The sequence below is a fragment of the Ctenopharyngodon idella genome, chromosome 7, assembly GCF_019924925.1.
Source record: "Ctenopharyngodon idella isolate HZGC_01 chromosome 7, HZGC01, whole genome shotgun sequence".
Lineage (NCBI taxonomy): Eukaryota > Metazoa > Chordata > Actinopteri > Cypriniformes > Xenocyprididae > Ctenopharyngodon > Ctenopharyngodon idella.
In genome coordinates, this window is record NC_067226.1 from 11,178,179 (window position 1) to 11,192,204 (window position 14,026).

The following is a 14,026-nucleotide window of genomic DNA, read 5'->3' on the forward strand; positions in this document are numbered from 1 at the left end:
CAATGGTAATTTTAATAATTTTGAGTCATCTTCTCTTATTTTTTATTAATAATTATTTCTTTGTATTTTTAATATTAAAGAATTTCTACAGCAAGAGAGAAATACTGGTACTTTGATCTCATTAAACAGCTTGAAGTGGGGGCCAAATTTCTTTGAAGAATAAGAGAGACTGTTGGCAAAAAGAAACCACCATTCACAAAAAAATGATCAAAGATTTGCCCGAAAACTCTCAAACAGTGGGGAATTACAAAGTGGGAGCACCTCTTCTTATTTCCCCTGTTGTCTTGGTAGTTGGAATGTGGTATTCTGAATAATAATGACTTTTCAAGTCCATTTTATTTATATGTATGTACAGTTGCAAGAAAAAGTATGTGAACCACTTGCAGAATCTGTGAAAATGTGCAAAATTTTAACAAAATAAGAGAGATCTTACAAAATGCATGTTATTTTTTATTTAGCACTGTCCTGAGTAAGATATTTTACATAAAAGATGTTTACATATAATACATAAGACAAAAAAATAGCTGCATTTATTAAAATGACCCAGTTCAAAAGTTTGTGAACCATTGATTCTTAACACTGTGTGGTTACCTGGATGATCTATGACTGTTTTTTTGTTTTGTGATGGTTGTTCATGAGTCCCTTGTTTGTTCTGAGCAGTTAAACTGAGCTCTGTTCTTCAGAAAAAATCTCCAGGTCCCAAAAATTCTTCAGTTTTCCACCATCTTTTGCATATTTGAACCCTTTACAACAGTGACTGAATGATTTTGAGATCCATCTTTTCACACTGAGGACAACTGAGGGACTCGAACACAACTATTAAAAAAGGTTCAAATATTCACTGATGCTTCAGAAGGAAACACGATGCATTAAGAGTCGGGGGGTGAAAACTTTTGAACAGGATGAAGAGGTCCAAATTTTTCTTATTTTGCTTGAATATCATTTTTTTTTCATTTAGTACTACCCTTCGGAAGCAACAGAAAATACTTGCATGTTTCCCGGAAGACAAATTAAATACAATTTACCTTGATCTTCAAATTCCAAATGTTTTCACCCCCCATCTATTAATGCATCATGTTTTTTTCTGGAGAATCAGTGAATGTTTGAACCTTTTTTAAAAGTTGTGTTTGAGTCCCTCAGTTGTCCTCAGTGTGAAAAGACGGATCTCAAAATCATTGTTTGCAAAAGTTTGCTTTTAACATGTCACTGGAACATTTTTCTATCGGCATGCTATATAGACACATTATTCTCATTTCAGCTGATAATGGACACCCTGATTTATTTTTCTTTGCTTTTTGAAGAAACACAATTAAATCAATAAATAAACACATAAATAACTGCTAAAGAACAATCTTAGTCCACAACGGAACATCTCACAGTCACAAAATGAACACCTCCTGTCTGAATGGTCAATGTTATGTGAGGGTCATAGAGGGTCTTGTTTGATTGGCTGGGGTCAAACAGGATCTTACTTGATTGGGTGAAGTGGCAGGTCATACTGTGCCACGTGGCCTTTGTGCTAACTCTTAAAAATGTTCAGGAAGTTAGCTTCACCCTTTAAAGCCTGGGACATTTCCTACTGCAGGAGTTAAGCACTCTGGACAGGAAGCTGTTCACTCCAGCTGTAAGATCTTCTTAATGAGTGTCTAACTGGAACCAGACTGTGAGAGAGAGAGAGAGAGAGAGAGAGAGAGAGAGAGAGAGAGAGAGAGAGAGAGAGAGAGAATGAGAGCAAGTTTGGGGTCTAAACCCCTCTGTCGTTACACTCTCTTTCTCGGGAGTCTTTTTGACATGGGAGCAATAAAAATTTACAATGAGCCCCCTTTTTTCAGTCTGATACAAGGCAAGTGTGGTCAAGAGAAGGTAAAAAGAAGAAGAGATGAAAATAGCTTGCAGATCTTTCCCGGGCAGCACTGTGTAGTGTTTGTGTTTAAACAGAAGAAAGGTTAAGAGGGGAGCACAGGCAAGAAAGTCAAGTGGCCCCACAGGAATCAGATTTGTTTGTTTCCTTTTTCATAGCTGTGCCCTATACATGAGATCAATTGGATAGTGTTTCTTTGTAGCTCGGTATATATACACAATAATTTTTATATGTCATAATGATGAGAGGTTATCATTATGACATATAAATCATTCAAAAGTAAGTAGTGTCTAACAAAGAGCTCTTAAAGTTTCTGATAATGACAGACTGGAGTATTGACAAGCTGCGACAGGCACTATGTATTTCTTATTAGTGTTCATGTTTCAGTGAAGACATTGTGAAGAAATGAAATATCTTCATGTAAATGTACAAAATAACATTTCTTTTGATATTAAATCATTGTTTAAAGTAGGACCAGAGATATATAAAAGTAGTGAAGAAACCACAATGGTATATTTGAGTCAAAAAGTAACGGTTACCTCTGTGTGTGTTGGGGGGCAATGAGCTGGGACTACCACAAGGGTGTGTGTGTGTGTAGTGTTTGTCGTCCCCCCAGCAGACTCGATCAAGGCAAAAGTCTCTCTCTCCAAAAAAATCTGGCCACTTTTTTTCCTAATATGCCACCCTGTCTGTCCGTCTGGTTGAGGTGACACACTTCAGTACTTTAGTTTCACGGCATTTGGTCCCCCAACCCCTTTCTCTCGCTCTCCTTCTCTCTCTCTTCAAGGATTTAAACAAACCCAGTCAGAACTAATTAGTGAGGAGTGAGAACAGCGCAGGGAGAACTGGCTCATGCTAACTTTGTTCAGCTGCTTCCCGCTGTGAGAAGGCCTCCTCTAAATGATTCGCTCAATAACCCTCCGAAACACCCGCCCGGTGGGGGGTGGGTGTGGAGGGCCATTGGAAGGGGCAGTTAAGTGAGGCCTGAGCTGACCAATGTTGTTGCAGGAAGTAGCGTTATCAAAGCACGACCTGTGTGTGTGTGTGTGCACTTTTATTGTGGTTCACTGATAGAACCATTCATGGGCCGTTTACACGACACCGTTTTCAACTAAAAACAGAAAACTTTTTATGTGTTTTGGCTGTTCATTTACACAACAACAGCGTTTTGGTGAACTGAAAACGCAAACTTTTGAAAACGGGTTTCAGAGTGCAAGTTTTTTAAAATGATACCATTATTGTCTCTGTGTAAACTACAAAAATGTGAATTTGTGAAAATGGCGACGTCATGCATATGCATATTACATGTTGAGTCTATAGGCACGCATTGTTTCTTTTGCAAAGTGACATTGCCAACTACTGGCCTGGAATGCGTAATACAGCGTTTTAAATCGTTTTCGTGGATCCATGTGAACGGGGATCGTTTTGACAACGTTGTCGTCTGTATGCAAAAAACGTAAAGGAAAAACTTTTTCGTTTTTAGTACATTGTTGTTGTGTAAACATGACCTCACAATCAAGGTCATGTCACAAATGATACCATTGTATTTTTTCATTAGTCAAATATACAAAACTCAACCCAGTCTCATTAGAAAAACGTGCATTTTTGCAAAACAACGTTTCGTGTAAAACATGTACGTTTCGTGACAGTTTCAATGTGAAATGTCCACTGAGTGGCGCTAAAAGCATGTTCAGTTTTTTCCGAAACAGATGGACGTGATTATATGTTTTTATTACGCTGGTTTTATACGCATCACCGCAGTTCTGATTTAAAATGTCCGGTGAGTGGCGCTAATGCTCCATTACATTTAAAAATAACGTACCACAAACACTACACCTAAATCTACCCGATAGTGTTAACAAAAGCAAATGTGACATAAAAAGCATTCGTTATGCCATTTTAGCTTGTTTTTGATCTCTCATCTTTGAGCTCTTTTACCGTGACTCCTTTTTCACGGGATTCGTACCCAAGCCTTCCGCATCCTAAGTACAACTTTGTATCAGCTAAGCTACTGAGCAAACTTATGTCAGAAAAGCGAAACATATGGAGCTAGTTAAGCGATGCAAAGTCCAAAATGTATTTGCTTACAAATCGTGCACTTTGGTAAAAGCGTTTGAGGTCATAACATAATATTGTGCAAGGAGATGTGAAAACAAGTCTTTATTAATCCATAATCTGACCCTGTAATCATAGCTGTGTATAAAAACAATTTAAAGTGCTTGCTGTTTTACTGCCTCTAGTGGTCATTTCTGTTGGAAACTGCAGTGATATGTATGTATTTTGCGACTTGAAAAATGTTCCCACAAGCATGTCTTTCCATGAGACCAGGTTGACAAAACTAGTATGAATACCCCAGAAACTACTTCATGAAAACATTAAAGTGGATAGAAGAATTAAACTTTTTTTTTGACAATGTACAGATCAAATTATTGAGTGTTCAGAAGTTTGGGGTCAGTAAGTTTTTTTTTTTGCTGGTCTTTTGAACTTTCTATTCATCAAAGAATCAGCAGCAGCACAAGCGTTTTCAACATTGATAATAATATAAAATATTTATTGAGCACCAAATCAGCATTTTAGAATGATTTCTGAAGGATCATGTGACACCGGAGTAATGTACCATATTAAGTGTAACTTAGCATATGTAAACTATGTGAAACAGCATCGAGCAATAGTATCATAAAAGAAAAAAGACTGAATGAATGAATGAATGAATAAATAAATGATGATAAGTGTATGTGTGTGTGTGTGTGTGTGTGTGTGTGTGTGTGTGTGTGTGTGTAAGCATGAGTTCTCGATGTGAAACTCTTTGATGTAGTGTGTGTATTGTCTTGGCCAGTCTGCTACTGCAAGGCTTCCAGCAGATGGGCCCTTTGTAAATGGAAAATAAAAATCCAATAAAAATGGTAATTATATAAAATGCATCACATTGCTGACAGGCTCTACAGAGGGGTCCTGTAGTTTGGAGTTAGTCCAAAGATTGACAAATACGTCTCTCTCTCTCTCTTACTCTCTCCCTCTCAACACAAGTCATAACACAGTGAGAGACGTTAAGAGAATGCAGAACAAATTATTGCACCACCCCCCTTGGCTACTTTGGCTCGTTGTCTTAGAGACTCGTTGAAAAACGGAATGAAAAAAAAACTTTGCCACAGCTTTGACATGCAGCACTTGTTACTGAAATACTACAGGAGGATTAATATGCCATAACTAATTGCTCTGGGGAACACGCAAGTCTGAGCCAGAACAGACATACAAGAGAAAATCACTGATACTTGACACTTTACACTAACTCAAAGACACTGACGTATACGCGTACACGTACATGCAAACAAATGAGAGAGCGCTCGACTGTGATGGGCAGTTAATGATTCATAGGGGGATTGGGAAAATATCAAAGACTTCACACGCCACATCCCTCCTCCTTCCTTTATCTTGAGCATGTTCTCTCATCTTCTGGCTTTAATAATGTCTCAGACTTCAGATGGCAGCTTTAAAGTGGTGATTTACATGGTTTAAGTACAAAGATGACAAACTAAAAATACAAGCCAATGACCCCAACGCTATGATGTGCCACTCTCAGATGCCAAGGTAGAGATACATTCTAATTTTCTCTTTGTGAAGAGCGACAAAGTAAAAGACAGAGAGAGAGAGGTTGTTCCTCAGTGCCAGCCGTTTAAACAAGACCGTTGAAAGTTCGTTGTGTCATCCTAAACCAACGCCGTTTATCACTCGCTATAATTTTTTTTTTCTCTTCTGCTCTTTTCATTTAATGTCATCGCTATGGGAACCGACAGCACCCTGGAAATCATTTTCAAAACAGCGTATTTGTTGAAAAGGGCCGATTGGGGGTGAAATATGTCTTTGGCACAGAGCAGGACATGGTGGCAGGGTCTGATGCATTAATAACCAGAGCTCCAGGAGGGGAGAGGGGGCCCAGCCCACCCTGTTCTCCACACACCAGAGGTCTTTGTCAGACTGGGGCCATTGTAAAACTGCCCCTTTATTGCTTCTTCAGCCGCATATTGTCATGCCACGACGCACATATACTGTGCCTTTGCGCTCGCTTTTTCATGTCTGAGATGGGTTGATTTCTCAGAGTTGAAGGGGGGAAGAGAGAGGAACTCAACAGACCTGGTGGCACCTCATCTGAGTTTACTTTACCACTCGCCTCTCTCCTGTAAAACTCTTTGTGTTACTGAACCAGACCTTCCTGCTTTATCGACATGCAGAATTAAAAAATGTCTTTAACTTGACATTGAGTGCCAAACTTGATCACCTTGGTCCAGTGTTTGTCAGCATGGCCGTATTGCTCCTCAGTTCCAGAGTGTGTTAATCAAAGCGACGTTATGATGGCCACTGGCAAGCGCAGCTGCTTTAGAGGCTGTGCGCGTCTCTGTGCGGCTGGGGTGTAAAAGCTCACCTGGGCTCTGTCGTAGGCTTAGTTTTAGTGGCACAGACGTGGACTGGCATCTGGGAGCCTTATTTCCCACTCTTGTGAGGACGTCTCTGTTGGCGTCATTCACTTCAAGCCCACTTGTGACAAGAGCACCTACTTATGAATTTTGCCAGCCAAGGACAGTGAGAGCTCTGCTGTGGTTGCAGCACACTGACATAATTATATGTTAAATAACCTTTTTGTTAAATATATGGTATAAAATTAAGAATTTACTACGGACTTTCTTTCTTCTGTGCTACATGAAAGAAGATTTAATTAAAAACAAATCACGTTTATTTATTTTATTTTATTTTCAGCAGAAGAAAGTCATACATGTTTGTACCAATATGATGGTGAGTAAACCGTGATAGACTTTTCAGTTTTGGGTGAAGTATTCCTTTAATTAAATGTCATTTTGTTTAGCATCAGCATAAAGTATAGATTGTAGTCCTTGGTAAATGAATTGTGTTCATTTCTGCTGGTGCAGTGCCAGTAACCTGAAATATTTATGCATTAAATCATCTTATTGATTTACAGGGACTCCACTTCTAGCCCTATACTAAGCCTACCTGTGACCCTGCTGACCTTACTGATCTTTTCCAATTCATCCAAACCTGCAGGTTGCAATGAGAGAAAATTGTACATATTGGCATCTATAACAATTTAGGTATCAAGGGTCAAAGTTTAGACATTGTCTATAATAAAGAAAACTGGTTAAAAAAAAAGTGTGTTAATGACACTGTCTCTATAAAAATAATTGGATGTAGAACTTGAGCTTTAGTTGAGCCAAGCTGAACTGAATCACCTTTCATAAAAGTAGAGATGATAAAGTGACAGCTGGTGCTGATGTAATTTGTGAAAGAGTGAAAATCAGATTACCAACAAAAAACAATAAACACCACTGAAATAAAATTTCATTACTTGTCACAGACATGTGTGAATAACTACTAAACCAACTACTTGCTCCCTCACCCAGTGTTTAACTATACATTTGCACTGCTGATGTTTGAACCTGTAAGTTTTGCATCTTATAATTGCTTTTGCTTAATGTAAAGCTGGTGTAAAGATTAAAATACAAGTAGGCCGATATATAATATATAAACCCTAATATATAAATCAGCCTGCATTTAATCATCACCTCATTTTTTGTCATCTGCTGAAAAGCACACATTGGTGATGTTACCTTGATTCACTCTATTAAACATTAAATTAGCTTGGTGGAAAAAAGAAATATATTATGAGTGTTTCTTCGTCTTGGGCACTTTTATATCCCAGTGGTTGATATTCATGTATCACATTTGTATTGAATTATATTATTATTATTATTATTATATAAGTTCACCAAACTGACCAACTTTTTACCATGCATTCAGATTTTTGTTCAGCTTTTCACATACTTTTTATGAATAGATTTTGTTTATCCTTGTTTCAGACTCTTGAACTGAGAATCCATTATATTCTAGAATCAAGGTATATTTCACTAGTGAACATAATATTTTTATTTTGTGTTATTTCCACAATCGATTAACTGCAACTGTCAAATATATACAAAATGTATGAAAATAATGTTTAAGGGTATTTATTATTAATATTATTTAGAATACAAGACAAACAAGTCAAACATTTTGTCCCAAATATTCAAAAAATAATTTCCACCACATAATGATAAAAAAACAAAACAATTTGAGACGTGGTAGAAACGACACTGTGTTAGAAATGCATGCATGGGTTTTTAATGTTTCACTTTAGTATAGCTGCTGTGCATCTGCTTTCATTTTGAAACAAGGGTGCTTTTTTTGATTTGCTAACATCCTAAATCAGTGCATTTAATCTGGATATTATAGCTGGCTCTGTCACAAAACTGGTATGATCTGTTCATTAGTTCTTATTATAACATATGCCATCCAGTTGTGTTAGCTTGTTAGCATATGAACATGTTATGCTAGCCCATTCTATTAGAGTAAACATGTTACGCTAATTAATTCGATTAGCGCATTAAGTCTCTATCGTTGTATATGCCTAACAGCCTAACTCAGTCTGTTGGTGAGAGCAAGGCAAAGCTACAATGTCATACTTACATTTTTATGCTGCGTAGCGTATTTGACCTCTCTGATAATATATGATTCCATAATCAAAGCGATCCATCAGTTTATTAGCATGCTAACCAGTTCTGTCTGTGTTAGCTGTGCGTGTGAGAGTACAGCTGGTTGTAGTCTGTTCACTTGAGTCAATTATGCATAGACCAGGACTGTGCCACTGCTGTCAGATCATATGATGAATGGGCCAACTTGACAAGATGCTGAGGAGCAGAGGCCTCTGTGATAATTGGATTATTTACACACAAAAGCTCAAGAGAACGGTTCACGTAACATGCCCAACTCAGCGCAAGAGAGGAAGAGGCTTATAAAGATAGGAAGGACTTTAAGACATTTAGGCAATTGTATAAAATAACCGTAATGCACGTCATGGCATTTTTTAAAATTTAAATAGATACATACATTAAGATATGATTTGTCATAATATTTGAATATATTTTATATTTATATATTTAAATATTTAAACTTTTCCTAAATTTATTTGTATAAATGAAATATTAATAATATCTTATATTATGACATGTAAACCCAAACATGTTTACATGTTTACTTCCTCTGTGTCCCGCAGCGGTACAGAGAGTGTAAGCATGCGGTTCATTCAGCACCGAGAGTTGCTGCACGCTACCTTCATTTTGTTATGAAGCATCTCAGTTTTATTTTAGCCAATAAAAGTTTTTAATGCAGAGTGATTTTTAACATTGGATTAATATGTAAATTTACACCTGGCTCCCTGTTCTATGCCAGCTCATATGATGTTTTTATGAGTTTGCTTTTGAAAATGAACAGAGCCCCTGCAATATAAAGAGTGGTGTATTAAAAGGACAAAAAACTGAGCTTGCCCTCTAAATATTAAATTGCAAATGTAATCAATCACTTAACGCCTGATTATTTTTAGTATTTGCCATTTTATGTCATTCTGATGCAATTTATGTAGCAAAAGGAGATGTTTGAGTGAGTGCTTTGAGCAGTTTAGTAGCCGGTTTTCAAGCAGTGTCTATCTGATGCTAGTGGGAGACTGAGGCCATTGTAAATCTGTCTGTGAAATAGGGTGGAGTGCCTTCAGCCTGTCTGAGAGCAACTTGAGGAAATTCATGGGAAGTTAAGGAAGACTCCAATATGCTTGGCTGTAGTCTTGTCACATGACCCTAGTTACGTCTCTCCCAATGGTAAGACAAAACACGCACAAACCTTGATGCGTTTGTTTGTGTTTAACTCAAGAGTAAGTTGTCCCTGATGCTTGACCTAATTACCTGCACACGTAACCGTTTATTTTTTTAAACTATATTCATAATTTGGTGTTTTGCGTTACCATAGGACCATAGATACGGAGTGTGCTTACATGCTGTTTCTCTAACTGCATAAATCCAATGGAAAATTCCTTAGGATTGTTTTTTATTAGGCTGAAGTTCCCAGGAGCACAGTGCCCAATAAAAGGCAAACCAGATAAAAGAGAGAGAGCGGGATTAGAGGAGGATGAAAGCTGTAAAATTTTCCATATTATATTGTGAACTGCTATACTCACCTCTCTCAGTCCTACATCTGCAAGCGAGAGAGGTCTCGAGGAGGAAGTGCCACTTCTGGTGGTTGTATTCTGTGTAGTCTGATGTTCAAATATCTTCTATTGAAATTGCTTTCTTTGATTGGTTGAGAGGGGCAGCACAGATAAATAAGGCCCATTGTGGTGCGAAGGCAACCTGCCTGCATCACCACCCTCAGCCATCACCCCCGCCCTCCGCTATTGCGTGTGTAGGAACCGCATGGTGAGTCCTAGTGGCTCGTAAAGAGAAGGCAGAAGAGACATTGAAATATCTGAGCCCGGCAAAGATAAACAAACCGAGGTATTCATTGCAGACTTTATGAGCTGTCCAAAGAATCCTGTCCTCTGTCAGAGCTACAGGAAAGAGGAGCCAGCGTTTGGACTCCAAATCAGTGTACGCCGTCACACACACATGCACAAACGCATCAACTGTGCTCGAGCACCTCGCCGGAGAACGGATACTCGCACACACCGTTCCTTTCTCCGACACCGAGGTGAACGCGCACACACATAAAGTACGTCAACATGCAATAAGTAGTTTAATGAATGAATAGATAAATAGGCTGTACTTTTTTCCCCATCTGAGAATTGTTTTTCTCCGGCCTCCTCTATAGAACCATCTGGATCGTTCCTTTTCAGAGTTCTCCGCACTGCCCAGATGCTTCTATTGTGATGCCCTCCAAATCTTAAGCAGTTAAAATATTTACTGAGGCGCCTTTCTCTCCCACACCATTGCTTCCCCCTCGCTTTTCTTTTTTTTTTTATCGTTATTATTATTATTTATACCTTTTCAGGGACAAAAAATGGAGATGTCCACTAAATGTGATTGATTGGGCCTAAAAATGGCCATTATTGCCATTAAGACCCACATGTCAGCTGCTGCCTTTGTGCCGGCTGTATCTCTAAGCTAACCACTGATCCATGAGAGGAGGTGGGGGAAGAATGTACTGCCCTGAAAGAAATGCCCATTTCTCTATGGATCCTGCTTGATTCAAAATACAGCTGCAAGGAGGAGGAGGAGACTTATAGAGAGAGAGCGAGGGAGAAAGAGAAAGAAAAGAGAAAGTTTAAGAAAGGGGGTAAGGAGTGAGACTTTTTCTTCACAGCATACAAAAAAAAAAAGGCTTTTGACAAAAAGATTAATAACTCTGGCTAGCTAATCAAAATTCAACACAGTGATAAGCTTTGCAGCTCTTTCCCCTCCTCTCTCTCTCTCTCTCTCTCTCTCTCTCACTAATGTATTCATGTGTTTCGCGTGTAAGACGTAATTAAATTTTCTCCACACATATGAGTAATAGAGCATGCAATGCCGAAAGAGTTGGTGGGGCAACCGTGTAGGTTATCTAAATCATTCTTTTGTTTGCCTTTCTTAAAAATGTTTGTTAAAACAAAAAACATCCAACAAGTGTTTGAATGAGAGTGCCTGAAGGGCAGGGGTGTTACAGAGACACAAAGACTTACTGGCTGTTCTCTAGGTAGCACAATATAATGTACAACAGCAGGTGTTCAGCATGCAGGGATGTTGAAACGGGAGCTAACATGTATTCAGCTGCATATGTGGGTCATGAGTGTGTATGTGTGTGTGTTTTAAAAAATGAAAATTGAGTATTAAAATGTTATTTATTAGTTAAAGTTAATTAATAAAAATTCCCCTTTATGTATATCTCATCACTTTGGTTTTCTGGCTTGTGTTTATTCATAAGTCTATGATAAAGTACCCTTAAAAGGGTAGAGATGTGCTGTATGCTGTGTATACTTACTCAGAGCACATTCATTCTGTTCCTGTGATGTGACAGATATTTGCACAGCAGTTCTGGGCATGTTGTGTATATTGAGTGCACTTAACACATTTACCAAACATTTATCATTCTGATGACATGGGCAATGAACGTGGATGAACAGTGCCATTTCTGACCTAATGAATCACAGCACACACACACATAACCTCTAAGTTGCACTTCCTGTGCACTAAGTGCTTGCACATTTTCACATCATGACACAAATATTTTGTGTGTGCGAGAGACTGTGTGTTGTCAGTCTGAAAGCTCCTATTAAGAAATATGTTTTGCGGGCATTGTTAAAAGCAGGAAATAACATTTCAACAACTTCCCCAAGATTTGTTCATACATGCATATCAGCTTTATCTCAGCCATATCCTCTTTATTCATATCAGAAGTTAGAAATTTACATTTAGAAATATTAACATTTTATTTATTTGTTTTATTTATTTGTCATTTATTTATTTGTTTGCTTATTTGATTGTATTTATTTATTTATTTGTTTGTTTTTTCAACATTTTATGTACTAATGATTACTAATGCGCTAAATGGTTTTTATTTTATTTTATTTTATTTTATTTTATTTTATTTTATTTTATTTTATTTTATTTTATTTTATTTTATTTTATTTTATTTTATTTTATTTTATTTTATTTTATTTTATTTTATTTTATTTTATTTTATTTTATTTTATTTTGTGAACTTTTAGCCAGTTCATAAATAGAGAGAGATTCGTTGAACAGAAGCTATCATTTGTGTATCAAGGTCACGCGTGGGTTTGCTTGGTAATTATTAATACGGATATTTTCTTTTTTGTTTGCACTTTGAAATTTGTTTTAAAATTGTTTATTGCACTTTGAACTGTGCGTAAGATGACTACACTCAATGTAATCAGGGAATCTGTATTAAAGTTCACAGAAACATACAGTATTAGCTACTACCAGATTTTACATATTTTCATGTCATAATGTATGTGTGAGTGTGTGTGTCTGTGTGTGTATATATATATATATATATATATACACACACACACATACATTATGACATGAAAATACGTCAAATCTGATAAAGAGGAACACAAATCTGGTAGCAGCTGTATGTTTCTGTGAACTTTAAAACAGATTCCCTGATTACGTTGAGTGTTGTACGCACAGTTCAAAGTGCAATAAACAATTTTAAAACAAATTACAGCAGGGCTAAAGGCACATCCATAGTGTATGATTGCAGAAAATTACTGGTGTGCATCTTGAGACAAAACAATGGCATTGACATATTTTAAGATCTCTCAGTATAAGTTGCTTTCAGTTAAAACAGCTCAAACATGCATTTTAGTCTGGGCTAGATTAAACCTTGTCTGTGAAATCGGGGGAATATGTTTTAATAATGTCTAAGTTAATACTTGTTCAAAACAATCACTTTAGCAAAGTTTTTGACAAATAAAAAAGTTAATTTTTTTCAATAAATATACTGTCATTAAAATGTTCATTTTAAAAATACAGAAACAAAGTTATTTAAAAAAAGTAAAGATTCTGAAAGCATTGAATGAGATCCCTTAATAATTTAGTGTAGCTTTACAGTAGTAACAAATAAATATGATATTTTTTTTTATATGATATGATTGATATCACATTTTTAAATATGATGGTTTCATGATAAATATGGTGATTATCTCTAAGGTGGACACCCAACTTGATATATGATATTTACCATCTGAATCTAACCATGTCATATCAACAAATGGAAAAGTCAGACAGCTATTTATTATTATGTTAATTACTGTGCCTTTAGCCCTGACAGCAGGGGGGTGCCCTTTACCCCAAATACCATACTTTTACATATTCTTCCGTTATTCCGTAATCTGTTGCTTTAATTACCTTGAACAAAACTGAAAAACATTAGGAACTTTGTCTCAAAATATAGACAATAATTTTATCAATTCTCATTTGCTACATAAATCTACAACATTTTAAAAAAAAAACATTAAATATTAGATGAAATTAGCACAGAATCAACTTTGAGTTGCTGTCCGCGATTGCGTCAAAGATCAGCCAAATTTTCACGTGCATCATCAAAAGTGGTTGTTAATAAAAGTGCTGAGCTGAATTTTTGTGCCATCTTGTGGTTTAAAAGAGAATAAAGTCAAATGCGCCTTTTACCCCGGTGCTCCTTTAGCCCTGTTGTACCCAATATTTGAACACTGTAATTTATGGATTAATTAATAGAACCCTTACATCAGCTTTTCACTTTTGTCTTTGAATGATGTTTAATAACATAAGACCTGTGATTTTGGAGTAAACCCTTTCATCCACAGTGCCATTT